Source organism: Amblyomma maculatum, chromosome 4 (genome assembly GCF_055883805.1).
Source record: "Amblyomma maculatum isolate TAMU_Amacu chromosome 4, ASM5588380v1, whole genome shotgun sequence".
Classification (NCBI taxonomy): Eukaryota; Metazoa; Arthropoda; class Arachnida; order Ixodida; family Ixodidae; genus Amblyomma; species Amblyomma maculatum.
Genome location: NC_139347.1, coordinates 204,847,149 through 204,860,668, shown reverse-complemented (window position 1 = coordinate 204,860,668; position 13,520 = coordinate 204,847,149).

The following is a 13,520-nucleotide window of genomic DNA, read 5'->3' as shown; positions in this document are numbered from 1 at the left end:
TTTAATCGCTTCTCTATGTTTTTTTTTTTTTTGCAGTCAAGAAGTTCCCTCAGCAACTGTTCAGTATTGGGGCCGGTATTGGTTTCAACATCTCCGCTAAGCAGTAGTAAAGAAAGCACGAACTTTTTTACGCACACGCAGAAAGCACAAACGCTGCGAGGGCACGCCAGCTGGACAAAACAGCGGTCAGAGGCTTTGACAGAGGAATATTTGTTACTAGCCTGCGTGAACAGCATGAACGGGTTGGTCATAGCTCTGACGTACGATCAGCTGACGTGCCCACTGAAAGCATTCCGGGTCAGGAGGCTGCTTAAGTAGTCGGGCGGCACGGAAGTTGAATGCGGTGGTTTCCGGTGCAGTTTTGTCCAAAGGTTGAAGCGCAGATGAGGCCAGCTTGCGGAGTCTCCGCACGGATGGAAAGGGGGAATGCCAGGGCGACGATGTCGGTCGTATCTTGATAGGCGCTGGCCATCGTTGTCGTAGCTGACAGAAGAATCATGCGTGAACAATATGAACGGGTTGGTTATATCTCTGACGGACGACCAGCTGACGTGCCCACTGAAAGCATTCCGGGTCAGGAGGCTGCTTAAGTAGTCGGGCGGCACGGAAGTTGAATGCGGTGGTTTCCGGTGCAGTTTTGTCCAAAGGTTGAAGCGCAGATGAGGCCAGCTTGCGGAGTCTCCGCACGGATGGAAAGGGGGAATGCCAGGGCGACGATGTCGGTCGTATCTTGATAGGCGCTGGCCATCGTTGTCGTAGCTGACAGAAGAATCATGCGTGAACAATATGAACGGGTTGGTTATATCTCTGACGGACGACCAGCTGACGTGCCCACTGAAAGCATTCCGGGTCAGGAGGCTGCTTAAGTAGTCGGGCGGCACGGAAGTTGAATGCGGTGGTTTCCGGTGCAGTTTTGTCCAAAGGTTGAAGCGCAGATGAGGCCAGCTTGCGGAGTCTCCGCACGGATGGAAAGGGGGAATGCCAGGGCGACGATGTCGGTCGTATCTTGATAGGCGCTGGCCATCGTTGTCGTAGCTGACAGAAGAATCATGCGTGAACAATATGAACGGGTTGGTTATATCTCTGACGGACGACCAGCTGACGTGCCCACTGAAAGCATTCCGGGTCAGGAGGCTGCTTAAGTAGTCGGGCGGCACGGAAGTTGAATGCGGTGGTTTCCGGTGCAGGTTTGTCCAAAGGTGGAAGTGCGGATGAGGCCAGCTTGCGCCGTCTCTGCACGAGTAGAAAGAGGGGAGTACCAGGGCGACGATGTCGGTCGTATCTTGATAAGAGCTGGGCACCGTTGTCGTAGCTGACACAAGAATCTGCGTGAACAATATGAACTGGTTGGTCATAGCTCTGACGGACGACCAACTGACGTGCCCACTGTGACCTGTGACTTGTGAATCCGTGGTATTCCTCAGTGCCAAATATGGCGTCAATGACTTTTCTAATGGTTTTTTTAAGGAGGTTGTTAGTATCAAATCGCATAGTTGGTCTGATGTGCACTCGGAAGGATTGCTTAAGAGTAGTTGGATAAAGAGTAACTGACATATCTGAGAAGGCCCTTACGTTATTTGCTAGCATGGCGTCGACTGGTGGTTCTGGTACTTTGACGGGCCTTGGTAGCCTTTGGGAGGAACCTGCCGAAACGTGCTTCACATCCATCGCCTGTGGCGCATCAGTTTTCACGTAGACCGGCCGTGCACTGGTGCTGGAGCTCATGTCGCTCTGTGATCATGTTGTGGGTCCAGGGGCTCGTTCGTGACCACCTACAGCACTTATCATCGGTGAGCATGCTCTGGCACTCTCCGTCGGAGTTGCCAAAAATGTAGCCATGGCTCAGAGGTCCATTATCTTCTATAAGCTTAATGTTTCACCAAAAACAACTCTCAGAGCGGCAGGGTTGACATTCGTGCACGTCGATTTCATGTCACTCGTACTCGGTGGGTTAAGTTCTTAGTTGTCTTCTTGCTGGAGGTTTCTGGTAAAGGTAATTCGCCTCGAGATCCATCTAGAGTTGGCGCCTCTGCCGCTCCAATAGTGTGGATCTGCAGTCGGCGGCGCTCGCAGAAACGCACGTAGCGTAGGTCTGCTTCCAAGTTTACGACGCATTTGTTGTTGAGGAAAACAGGCCGAAGAAAACAGGCCAGTGATTTACTGTTTAGTGTTCAAATATTGCAGAAAAATCCGTGGATTTTGCCAGTGCGACGGAAAAAAGCGCGGATTTCAGAAAACAAGGCACATAATCACCATTATTTGCGATTCGTGGCCTCGCTTTGCACGCTTTTTGCGTTGTGCTGCGCTCATGGCTTGATATTTTTGTTGTCTACCACTTGCACAATGACAGCTTTGGTTTGCTTGCCGCCTTTTCAACGGTGCACGCGTGTCTCATACAAGGGTCAGACCGGCAAATTTAGTGTCAAGCCTACGCAGACGCGAGGTTCGTGCTCTGAGTTGCTGTACTTTAGAATGGATCGAGACACAACCTGGTTCATAATATCATACTTGACTTGAGGATTAAACAGATTAAATGTCGCACTGAAAGCGTAATGCTGGCGGGTTGCCGTAGACTGAGTGCGCATCAGCTCTGCCTAGACCCAAGTACCACAGTTAACTGGCCCGATATTGGAAATGTGCTGGCAAAACACGGCCCAAATGCGGCACATTGTTGCCAGTATGTTTCTGATATTGGTCCTGCCATTCTAAAAGCTAGTTACAACGGGCCAGGTATGCCATTGCTTGCTGACGTTGGTACTGTCTGGAAACAAGTGATAAACAGTATCCTGCTATACGTGTGGCTCGCCAATATTTTACATATGCTGGTGTGAGCTTGGCAACATCGTCAAAGATCGATCAGTCTTCGAACATTTCATATACGTTCGTGTGCGTTGGAAAATATTGGTCGCTCGTTTAGATTGGAATGCGAACATTTGACATACGTTCGTGTACGTTTGCAAATATTGTTCGCTCATGTAGGTATTACAGCCAACATCTGATATACGTTTATGTATGCTGGCAAATATTGTTCGCTCATTAAGATCACGTGGCCAACATGAGGTACGTCTTGCCAAATATTGATCAACGTTACCTGGTTATTTAGCCAGACTGCTAGCGTGCGTTGGTCAATATTTTTCCCTTAGGCTGTCAACATCTCACGTATTTGGGCATGCACTTATTGACAACGCTGTTCTGTTGGGTTAAGATATGACTTTTAAGAATGAGACCTTCCTCTACGATCCTGGTTGTCTCAAATTAGTCTTTACAGCTTTTAGGTAATCAATAAGCAGCACATTGAATTTTTTCGTGTGTAAAGGTTATGAAACGAGGTGTACACAGATTGCAGAAATAATTATTGTCTGCCTTATCTGATAGCGGTTCATGAACATTCAGGCATGATTATATTACCCAGCATTGTTATAATATAAAACTAGAGGCAGTCACATCCCTAGGCTGCTCCATTTGATTGCATTCTCTGTGTATATCGGTTTTCGAGGCATATACGCCGCGAACTTTACCATTATATTCATGTGAATACGCACGCTAGACAGAGACAGTCCATGAAAAACATCCTCATGGCCACTTTGTCACATTTCACGCAAGCACTGAGGGCGTATGCAACGTCACACATTATTCTTCACCCACCTGCGCCAGTTCTCCCTCCCTGGAAATTTATACAGTTAGGAGACAACAAGCCAACTGACATCCGCAGACCGACGTCTGCCAACTCTGCATCGTTGCTACGCCAGAGATTTGAAGAGCAAGATACTAACCTGCCTCAAGATTCCATAGTAGTGTACGTAGATGGAAGCCTGCAAGGCTGTGAAGCCAAAACGGCAATCTACTGTCCACGGAGACCTAGCCTGAATCAGACAACTACGTTTCAGCTTTCGGAACCACTTACATCTTTCTGCGCTGAGCTTGTGGCAGTTCAGGAGGCACTCTGCTCCGTGACTTCTATAACCATGCTCCCTACAGCCCACGTTGTCATCCGCACTGACGCACTTCAAGCAGTACGTCTGCTCCGACGTGTCAGCCGCTGCCCTAAAATTTGCCAGGACATCCACCAGCTTGCGGCGCGCATCCCACAATCAATACGCATTGAGTGGGTCCCACGGGATCTGCTGCCTTCCCAAAGTCAAGCTGATTTTGCAACCCGCCTCGTGAACCAAGGCGCATCAATCCCACGGCTTCTCAAAGTCGACGACGCTACCCTTCTTTTGTCAAGAAAGGAGCACCTCCGGCGCCGCACACGTGCACTTATCCCTCCGTGTGCGATATCCCTTCCCCGTGGTCTCACCCGGGCAGAGGAGGTTGCGCTTAGGAGGATCCGGGTCGGTGTTGCCCTTACACCTGCTGTAACTAGGACGTGGTCATACTTCCAACACTTATATCCTCGCCCAGGATGCCCGATCTGTAACAACGAAGATGTCGAGGCCGACACCCACCACTTGCTGTGGGACTTGCTGTGGGCATGCCCAGCACTCAAGCCAACACGAATCCGGCACCTGAGCATAGCTGGCCTTTCAGCAACCAATCCTGCCTCATACGTCACTTGGACGCAGGGACCTCATCATCGCTCACTTCTGGACTTCATAAAATCAGCCAACCTTTTTCCATTCATTTAATCATTTATTCATCTTTCATCTCATAACCTACTGATACCCTGAGGCAATAAATATCGACTAAAAAAAAAAAACATCCTTGACGTGGGTAGCTTTTGATCCGAACGTCTTTTCCAGTTTGGCCTCCAAAAGCGAAAGGTAGAGACCTGCCTAGTATGCCAATGGCACATGGACTGTCGTAAAACACCTCGCCGCAGCTAAAGCCGTTCACTCGGCCATCGTGACGTTTACGCATGAATACGAGAACTGAAATTGAATATATATATATATATATATATATATATATATATATATATATATATATATATATATATATATTTATTTATTTATTTATTTATTATTTATTTATAAAGCTGAATCTCTGGTAACACACGCGCTCTAGAAATGTTCTACAAATTGGAGCTATCTAGAAATGTGACCGTCTCCAAGTTGACAAACTAAAAATATAAGAGGCTAAATATTGTATTGCTGCATCGTATTCAAATAGAGGTCTTAACCAGCAATTTATTTTCTGTCCTCCTGTTCGCATAGCGTACTTGCGAAACAGCTTTGATGTACCTACTTACGATTATTTATTGTTAAAAATCTGCAAATTGTGTAGATGATCCACGCTAACTGTTTTACTGATTGATTTATATATTTTTCATGCCGACAAACCACAGCAGCCCACAGTTGACGACGCACTTTACAAGAATGGACTACACTCAGAAAAATAACACACTGGACATAGTTTAAAACAGAAGGAAGGACGACAATGGGAAATCAGCAGTAATAAAAACTGAGACAAGCATCAGTGCACACAAAATAAAATTTGTGACAACAAATCAGGTAGAAAATATCCTCATCTGCGTGCTTTATGTAGAAAGAGATGGCGTGATTAGCGCGGCCAGTTCACATCGAACAAGCTCACACGTGACGTCACTCCGATGACATTTACCAGTGTGGCATTCGTGCTGCATCTGGCTGTGAGCTATCCCGTTTTTCTTTTTTTTCCTTAACTTGCAAGAAATGCAGATTACAAATATTGCTAGCTATATCCATATACCTGGGCTGGACACCTTATCAAAATACAGCAAATGTGTTTCTATTCATGGGCATCTTTTTTCTTTCTTTTTTTTTTACTGCTTCAGCCAAAAGCGCAGATAACGATAAGCCTATTCACGAACATTATGTCTGGGAATTTTATTCTCGTTACTCGCTAGCAGATAGATGTGATAGATGTATGTATAATGAAAAGACAGAGTACATTAAGCAGTTCCCTAGCCCGAATTCTTTTATATTTGTGTCTCATACGTTCGTTGAAGTTATATCTGAGCGGAAATGTTTTTTCCCCATTACTTTATATTTAAGCCTCACTAGTTCGTGGAAGTTATTTGTGAGCGCAATTTTTTCTAATACCGCTGTCACACGGGCATTTCGAAGGCCCTCGAAGTGACTGCCTATCGACTCGAAGGCTTTCGAAAGCTGCCACACGGGCGTTTTAAATGACCATTGAGTCGATAGTCTATCGAGTCAGTGGAGCAGCCCAGAACTCTATCGAGATCTCGAAGGCCTTCGAACGTCCGCAAGGTTGCTAGCGCTGACCCGAGGAGCGTCACGCACACACGTGCACAGCGCGTTTACGATACAAAAACGTGAACAAGCGTTACTTTATATCTTTAATTTACGCCGTAAAATATTATTATTCGTAATAATTTCAAAAAGTATCGCTCTTTTTAAAGCAAATAATTTATGCACTCTCTACCCCTGTAACATGCGCCACCGAGAAATGCAAACACACTGAAAAGCACAGGCGTATAAACGCTAGCGAGTTAAAAAAAAAAGCAAAAAAAATCAAAGTTGTCTGCATAACAACTAAACACCTGCAGTTACTAAAAAAAAGGTAACAGTTACATTTTATTTTGCATTTATAGAGAGTTTTGAGTTCTTTAAGCAAAACCGAAAGCAACGATAGTGGCGCCACAAACGTTTGTCGCCAACACCATAACTATTTCAATAGACTTCGAGTTTTGCCGTGTAGCAGCGGCACAACTCCTTCGAGTTCGATCGCGATTGAAAATCCCGAAGGCTATCAACTCAATCGCCTTTGAAAATGACCGTGTGACTAGGGTATAAGTTATCTGAATGCGCTCTACAGCTCTAACATAACAATTGTTTTTAAATTGCAAGTACAATTGAACCAGAAAGCTTGCCCGGCTCTGTGCCGGTCATCTCCAGCAGAAGCTATCCGCCAAGACGCATGCACTTGAAAGCGACAGGAATATCTTGTCGGAATTCTTAAAAAGGACTGGGTGCAAACAATGCACTCGTCTTGAACGCGCGATGGATACCTCTTTCATTTCTCCCCCGCCCCCCTCCCTCCCTCATCTATACTTTGTCTCACAAGCTTTCTGCAGCGCTGTGAAAGGCAGAGGAGCCCTTGCACGCACCTCTCGCTCCCCAAATCAGCGGGGGTGACAGTAGGAGCACAATTCTCTATTATAGTGCCGAGGGGCGAGAGGCACTTAGGGGCACAATTGCCTATTGTAGTGTGCGATTGGACTGGTGCCTCTTCCTTTCTCAGTGCTGCAAGCATCTTGTGGGACAAAGTATGACCTCAAGCTGTTGTATTTTGAGGCAATGAAGACACCTGACAGCAGTACTGGTTCCCCGAAACCCCCCTGCTTTGTCCATGTTACAGCTCACGGAACGCGCTTGCCTAGTACGACGGTTTATTGACCGTTGCTGCATTCTTTGCTCCTTTCACCCCTCTCATCTTCTGCAAACGATCCTCACGCTGCCCGCTCCCTCTGTGCCCCGCGCCAGCACTCGTGCACGCCGCGGCGGACTGAAAAAAGTGACGGTGGAACATGGATGTGCCTTTTCGGCTCAAGACTGTGATCTCTGAGCGCAACCAACTTTTTACATTCTATCAATACTCTTATCAGCACTAGCTGCCAAATTAGTGAGTATATTTTTTGGTTCTATTTTAAAAGTTATATTGACACATACCATTCATAGACGACGTTACAATATTTTGTACGCACATTCATGGCCTGAAGTTTTGCGACCTGCAGAAAGCAAAACAAAAACAATAATTTATCGCTGCTTAGCCTCCAAGGGTACCCAAAAGTTCGCGCATTATTTCAAAAGATGAAGGTCTCATTTCTAGTTATTTAGTTCTGCTTTTCATCAAGCTCTTGACGTGATTGGAACAGGCTTTTTTTTTTTTGAGATCCTGAGCTTATCTCGTTTTTCTTTTTTTTTTTATATCTCTACGCGTCGATATGCTCTTAAGCTGAAACAGCTGAAATTTTCCCAGGAAAGACGGTCATATATATTTGCTTCTACTAAATTTTCATGCTCCACGCTCTTGTATACCTTGCCTGAGGGGTCGCATACATAAGTTAACGATACATAAGTTAACATGGAGCATTTTGTTTTTTACACCAGTGCCGTACAGGTCAACGCTAACGATGGTCGACAGAGTTGCTTCGCGCTTAGCCTCCACCTACTTAAGTTCGGAGCATTTCTCAAACTTAGGGCTCAATTCGCTGTACACAATAGTATTGTTTGTTGTATTATTTATTTGTTTTAAAAATGCGCAGATGTTATTGAGCGAACATTATGGTTTCCTGGAATGAAATGCCGTAGTGTGGCGGGAATTTCCCATCCTCCAGGCTATTCTGTACGACCTTTTTTTCACGTCTGCTTTGCAAAAGAATGTTACTCTTACTATTCTAATGAGACGCGGAGGGTACAAATACGCCGTGATGTGTTACTACTTAGCACTCTTGATCACTCAAAATTTGTTGTGCGCATGAAATGCTATTAGCTCCCAAATATTTTATGACCAGAAATATTTAGACTGATCCGTTTCCGCATGAAGGTTTCATTTTTTTTTTTTTTTTTTTGCTGGCAATGCCCATCTGACCTAAACTTCTGCTTTCAGGGTCAGTCCCATTTTGAGTTATGCTGTTCATCCCTCCGGCGACTGCAATTGTTTGTTGATGTCACAATAAAGCATGGAGAAGAAAAAAAACAAGCATTTAGGCACTTGGAAGCTGTGTGGAGCGGTTGCAGGTGATTCTTTATATAAGCTAGTCATACTTCATTTCAGCTTATAACAGTCCTGCCTTTTTAATTGGCCAGCGCTTAGTACTTTCCATTATTCCTTTTTCTCTTCTTTAACGGATAACAGGTGTCCAATGCCTCTTAGCACTCGAGCTGTCTCAATGTATGCCTTTTCCATGAAACTACGCAATAATTATTCCTCCTTGGACCTCTTCACCTGTTCTCTGGCCGTAAATTTCATTGCTGTACACGAACTTTGCCATGCGCCTAAAAGAAATTGCGTCAAAGTGCCCTGAATTTTGTTCCCGCTAAGGGCTGGTCTCGAGCCGGAAAGGGCTCCGTTTTTTGCATTAGCGGAAATAAAGCAAGAATGTAACCTGCCACATGTTCACTAAATGTGCTTGCGCGTGACTTTAATATGCAGTACAAGAGGCCATTTTGTTTATAGGGAAACAGCTTTCCATGATGCTTACTGTACTACGAGCTTCCCATGTCTCGATCATTGTTTCTATGCAGTGCTGGCTTATAACGCCACCCACCACAAAAAAAAAGAAAAATAAATCCCCTGGTAGTATGACTGTAAACGTAGAAAAACATGATTAAGCATATATTGCCCGTCCTTCAAGGTTGTGACAGGTTGCTGCTGAGATCTTCCTGACGGACCTACTACACACGATAACTGCGCGTGGGGTACCGCGCTAACATTATTTATTTTGATTTTCTCTGTTTCCGCAGATGCCATATCTATTACAAGGACGACATAGACATTGCTGAAATACGGGTGTTCATCATGAGATGGATTCCCAGAGCAATCGACCGTGGGAGAGGCTGAAGGAGACACCTGGTTGAGTTTTCTTAGACGGCTCTGGAACTGTCCACCATTTATCCCTGACCCTGCACTTGGTCAATGCCAGCGCCGCCTTTCGGAGACTCCCCACTCTCCAGCCAACTAAATACAGATGCTGCCACTGGGCCTTGGCACCGGTCAGAACTTCCGCACACGATCTTACTCAAAAAACCTCTGGGAAACATGCGCGCTCTTTTATTACTAAATAAAGAAATCTCATTCACAATACATATTTCTGCTTTTGCTTGAATGCATTTTTCCAATGAGTTGCACACACATCTCTATGCATGTGAATGTCTGCAAGCAACGGATTGGCAAAAAAAAACATGAAACGAATGTGTAAATCCCGATACTAACATTATGCATGCCAGTATGTAGGCTTGGCTTACAAATATTACAGTGCCAATGCATTTGAGAGGATGAAAATACTTAGAAGCCGGTGAAGAACATCCGATGGCAAATATTACGATAGCAGACCATTACGGTTGGGTTGCCAATATAGAGCAGCCATTCAATAAGAATATTGTGAGGCAGAAGAACGCACCAGCAAATTCACCTTTTTACTTCAGGTAGGCCGAAGCAGCAGCTACCGACTAGCCACAGCTTAGCAACACTTCGTCTTCTTCGCACGACCCGATGACCGATGATGATTACGCTGAGATGAAGATGAAGGTCACTCACAGTGCTTACAACATTCCCCCTCCCGAACGAAAGCGACCATCCTGGTCGCAAATTAAATCTTAAGGTCGGCGGTTAAAGGGTTTCAAGCGCGACACGTGCACAATCTTGGTGCCGCGACACCGACGATCGCGAACAGGCGATGCAGGTGTGATGAGATAGTTTACAGGGGAAGTTTGTTCCAGAACCGTGTACGGGCCAATAAAACGGCTCAGAAACTTTTCACACAGGCCGGGGATGCGAGTAGGTGTCCAGAGTAGCACTTCGTCTCCAGGGCGGAAAGACACTGAGCGATGAGTCGCATCATACGTGCTTTTCCTGGAAGCTTGAGTGGCTTCAGTTTGAAGGCGGGCACGATCACGGCAGTGGGCGATACGAGACACGAACTGTTCGTGGGAAGGCGCGGCAGAAGGAGTAGAAGCTGTGAAGAAAGATGCTTCGAGGGAGAAGGTAGGATGGCGGGCATAAACAAGAAAAAACGGAGAGTAGGTGGTGGTTCGTTGAACGGCAGTGTTGTAGGCGAAGGTTACAAAGGGGAGTAAAGAGTCCCAGTTGTTGTGCTGAGGGTGAATGTAGGTGGATAGCATATCAGAAAGGGTGCGATGAAAGCGTTCTGTGAGGCCATTGGTCTGAGGGTGGTAAGGAGATGTAGTTTTATGCACCGTGCCTGAAGCATTAAGCACTGCGGCGAGGACGGTGGAGAGGAACGACTTGCCACGATCGCTAAGGAGGAGGCGAGGGGCGCCGTGGCGAAGAAGTATGGTGTGGAGGAAGAAGTTGGCGATTTCGGAAGCGGAGCCGGAAGGAAGTGCTGCGGTTTCAGCGTATCGGGTGAGGTGGTCAACGGCAGTAACGACCCAGCGGTTGCCAGCTGGAGTCAAGGGCAGGGGTCCATACAAGTCGATTCCGACGACTTCGAAAGGTGTGGAAGGACATGGGAGAGGTTGCAAGAGACCGGCAGGAGGCGACGTAGACCGCTTGCGTCGTTGACAAGGGATGCAAGACGCTACGTATTTTAATACTGAGGTTGAAAGGCCAGGCCAGAAGAAACGACGTTTGATGCGGTCGTAGGTTTTGTGGTACCCAAGGTGACCTGCGGTGGGGTCGTCGTGAAAGGCTTGTAGAACTTGAGGACGCAGGGAAGAAGGAATTACGGGAACCCATGTGTGGCCCAGTGGGCTGTAGTTGTGCCAAAATAATGTGCCATCCTGTAACTTGAAATTTTTGAGCCGACGACGGAGACGGGCATTTGGAGGTCTAATAACACCGCTGAGACTATCAATCAGCTTTTGACAGTAAGGGTCAGCACTCTGGTGGTGAGCAAGATTGCAGTGTATATCTGGCATGGGAGCAATAGAGGCGGCGCTCAAAGACTGCATAACTGTAGGGTTTAAATGGCTTGACTCCGTTGGGACAGGAGAGGAATGCGAGGACATGGGTTGCGACGGCAAAGCAATAGGGCAACGAGAGAGAGCGTCGGCGTCCTTGTGCTTCTTGCCCGATTTGTAAGTGACAGTAAAGTCGTACTCTTGAAGGCGGAGGATCCACCGCCCGAGACGACCGGACAGATTTTTCAAAGTGGATAACCAGCATAGGGCGTGGTGGTCAGTGACGACTGTGAAGTGACGGCCGTACAGGTAAGGACGAAACTTCTGAACAGCCCAGACGACGGCGAGACATTCTTGTTCGGTAATAGTGTAGTTTTGTTCCGCAGAAGTCAGAGTTCGGCTCGCATAGGCAACAACATTTTCTGTAGAGGTGTTTTGGCGTTGCAGAAGGACAGCGCCAATGCCATGGCTACTGGCGTCGGTGTGCAAAATTGTCGGTGCTTTATCATCAAAATGGCAGAGGACGGGACCCGAAGTCAGAGCACGCTTGAGAGTTTCAAATGCTTCTTCGCAAGCAGGAGACCAGATGAAAGGCGTGTCGTTGTGAAGAAGCGCATGTAAAGGTGAGGCAATAGAGGCGAAATTGCGGATGAATCTGCGGAAGTATGATGCCAAGCCGAGGAAACTGCGGAGATCTTTGACCCGAGTTGGACGGGGAAAGTGCAGCGCAGCAGCGATTTTTTCAGGGTCAGGCTTAATTCCTTCGCTGCTTACGAGATGGCCAAGAACTTTAATGGATTTTGATGCAAAACGGCATTTCTTCGTGTTTAGCTGTAGGCCAGCGCTGGAAAGTGCTGTCAAAACTTCATCGAGACGAGTAAGGTGATCAGGAAATGACGAAGAAAAAATGACGATGTCATCTAAGTAACAGAGACATGTTTTCCATTTGAGGCCGCGGAGAACTGTGTCAATCATACGCTCGAATGTAGCAGGAGCGTTGCAGAGTCCAAAAGGCATTACATTGAATTCGTATAAACCGTCCGGTGTTGCAAAGGCGGTCTTCTCTTTATCATCTTCATTCATGGGGATCTGCCAGTAGCCTGATCTTAAGTCAAGGCTGGAGAAAAATTGGGCACCTTGCAAACAATCGAGGGCGTCGTCAATTCGAGGGAGGGGATACACATCCTTACGAGTTATTCTGTTTAGAGCACGGTAATCTACACAAAAACGAACCGAACCGTCTTTTTTTTGCACTAGCACAACAGGCGATGACCAGGAACTAGACGATGGGCGTATGATGTTGCGTGCAAGCATGTCAGCAACATTTTCCTGAATAACTTTGCGCTCGGTTGGAGAAACACGATAAGGCCGGCGTCTAACTATGCTTGATCCGTCGGTGAGTATGCGATGCGTTGCTGCAGCGGTTTGACCCAGTGTGCCGGAATTGACGTCGAACGAGTCTGCGTGCTTGTTCAATACAGCGAGCAATGCGTCTGTCTGGTCTGTTGTCAGGTCGGTGCTGATCGTGTGGCGAAGTGCTGCACTGAGCGAGGCAGGGGATGAATCAGAGCGATCGGCGGTGGAAATGGGAAGAAGTGTGACAGGCTGGGCGGAAGCAATTGATGCAACAGTAGAGTCGCGTCGCAGAAGAATGGGCTCTGATGTGGTGTTGAATGCGGCGAGAAGAGAAGAACCGCTGGAGAAGCGAAGAAGGGACACGATGATGATAATACCTCTTGACAGGAGACGAGGGCTGGGTGTAATCAGGACGTCGCCATCGGTGACGGCGTCAGAAGTCACAGATAGAATATCTTCGTTGCCCGGATAGAGGACGTGATCGGCAAGCATAACTATACGGGAAGAAAGTGGTTCTCTATCGGCAAGAATGTTGCATTCAGTGACTTCAATAGTGGGAGGGGAACACGTAATGACTGCTGAGGCGTTTTGGAGGAAATCCCAGCCGAAGATGAGTTGATGGACGCAGGAGGA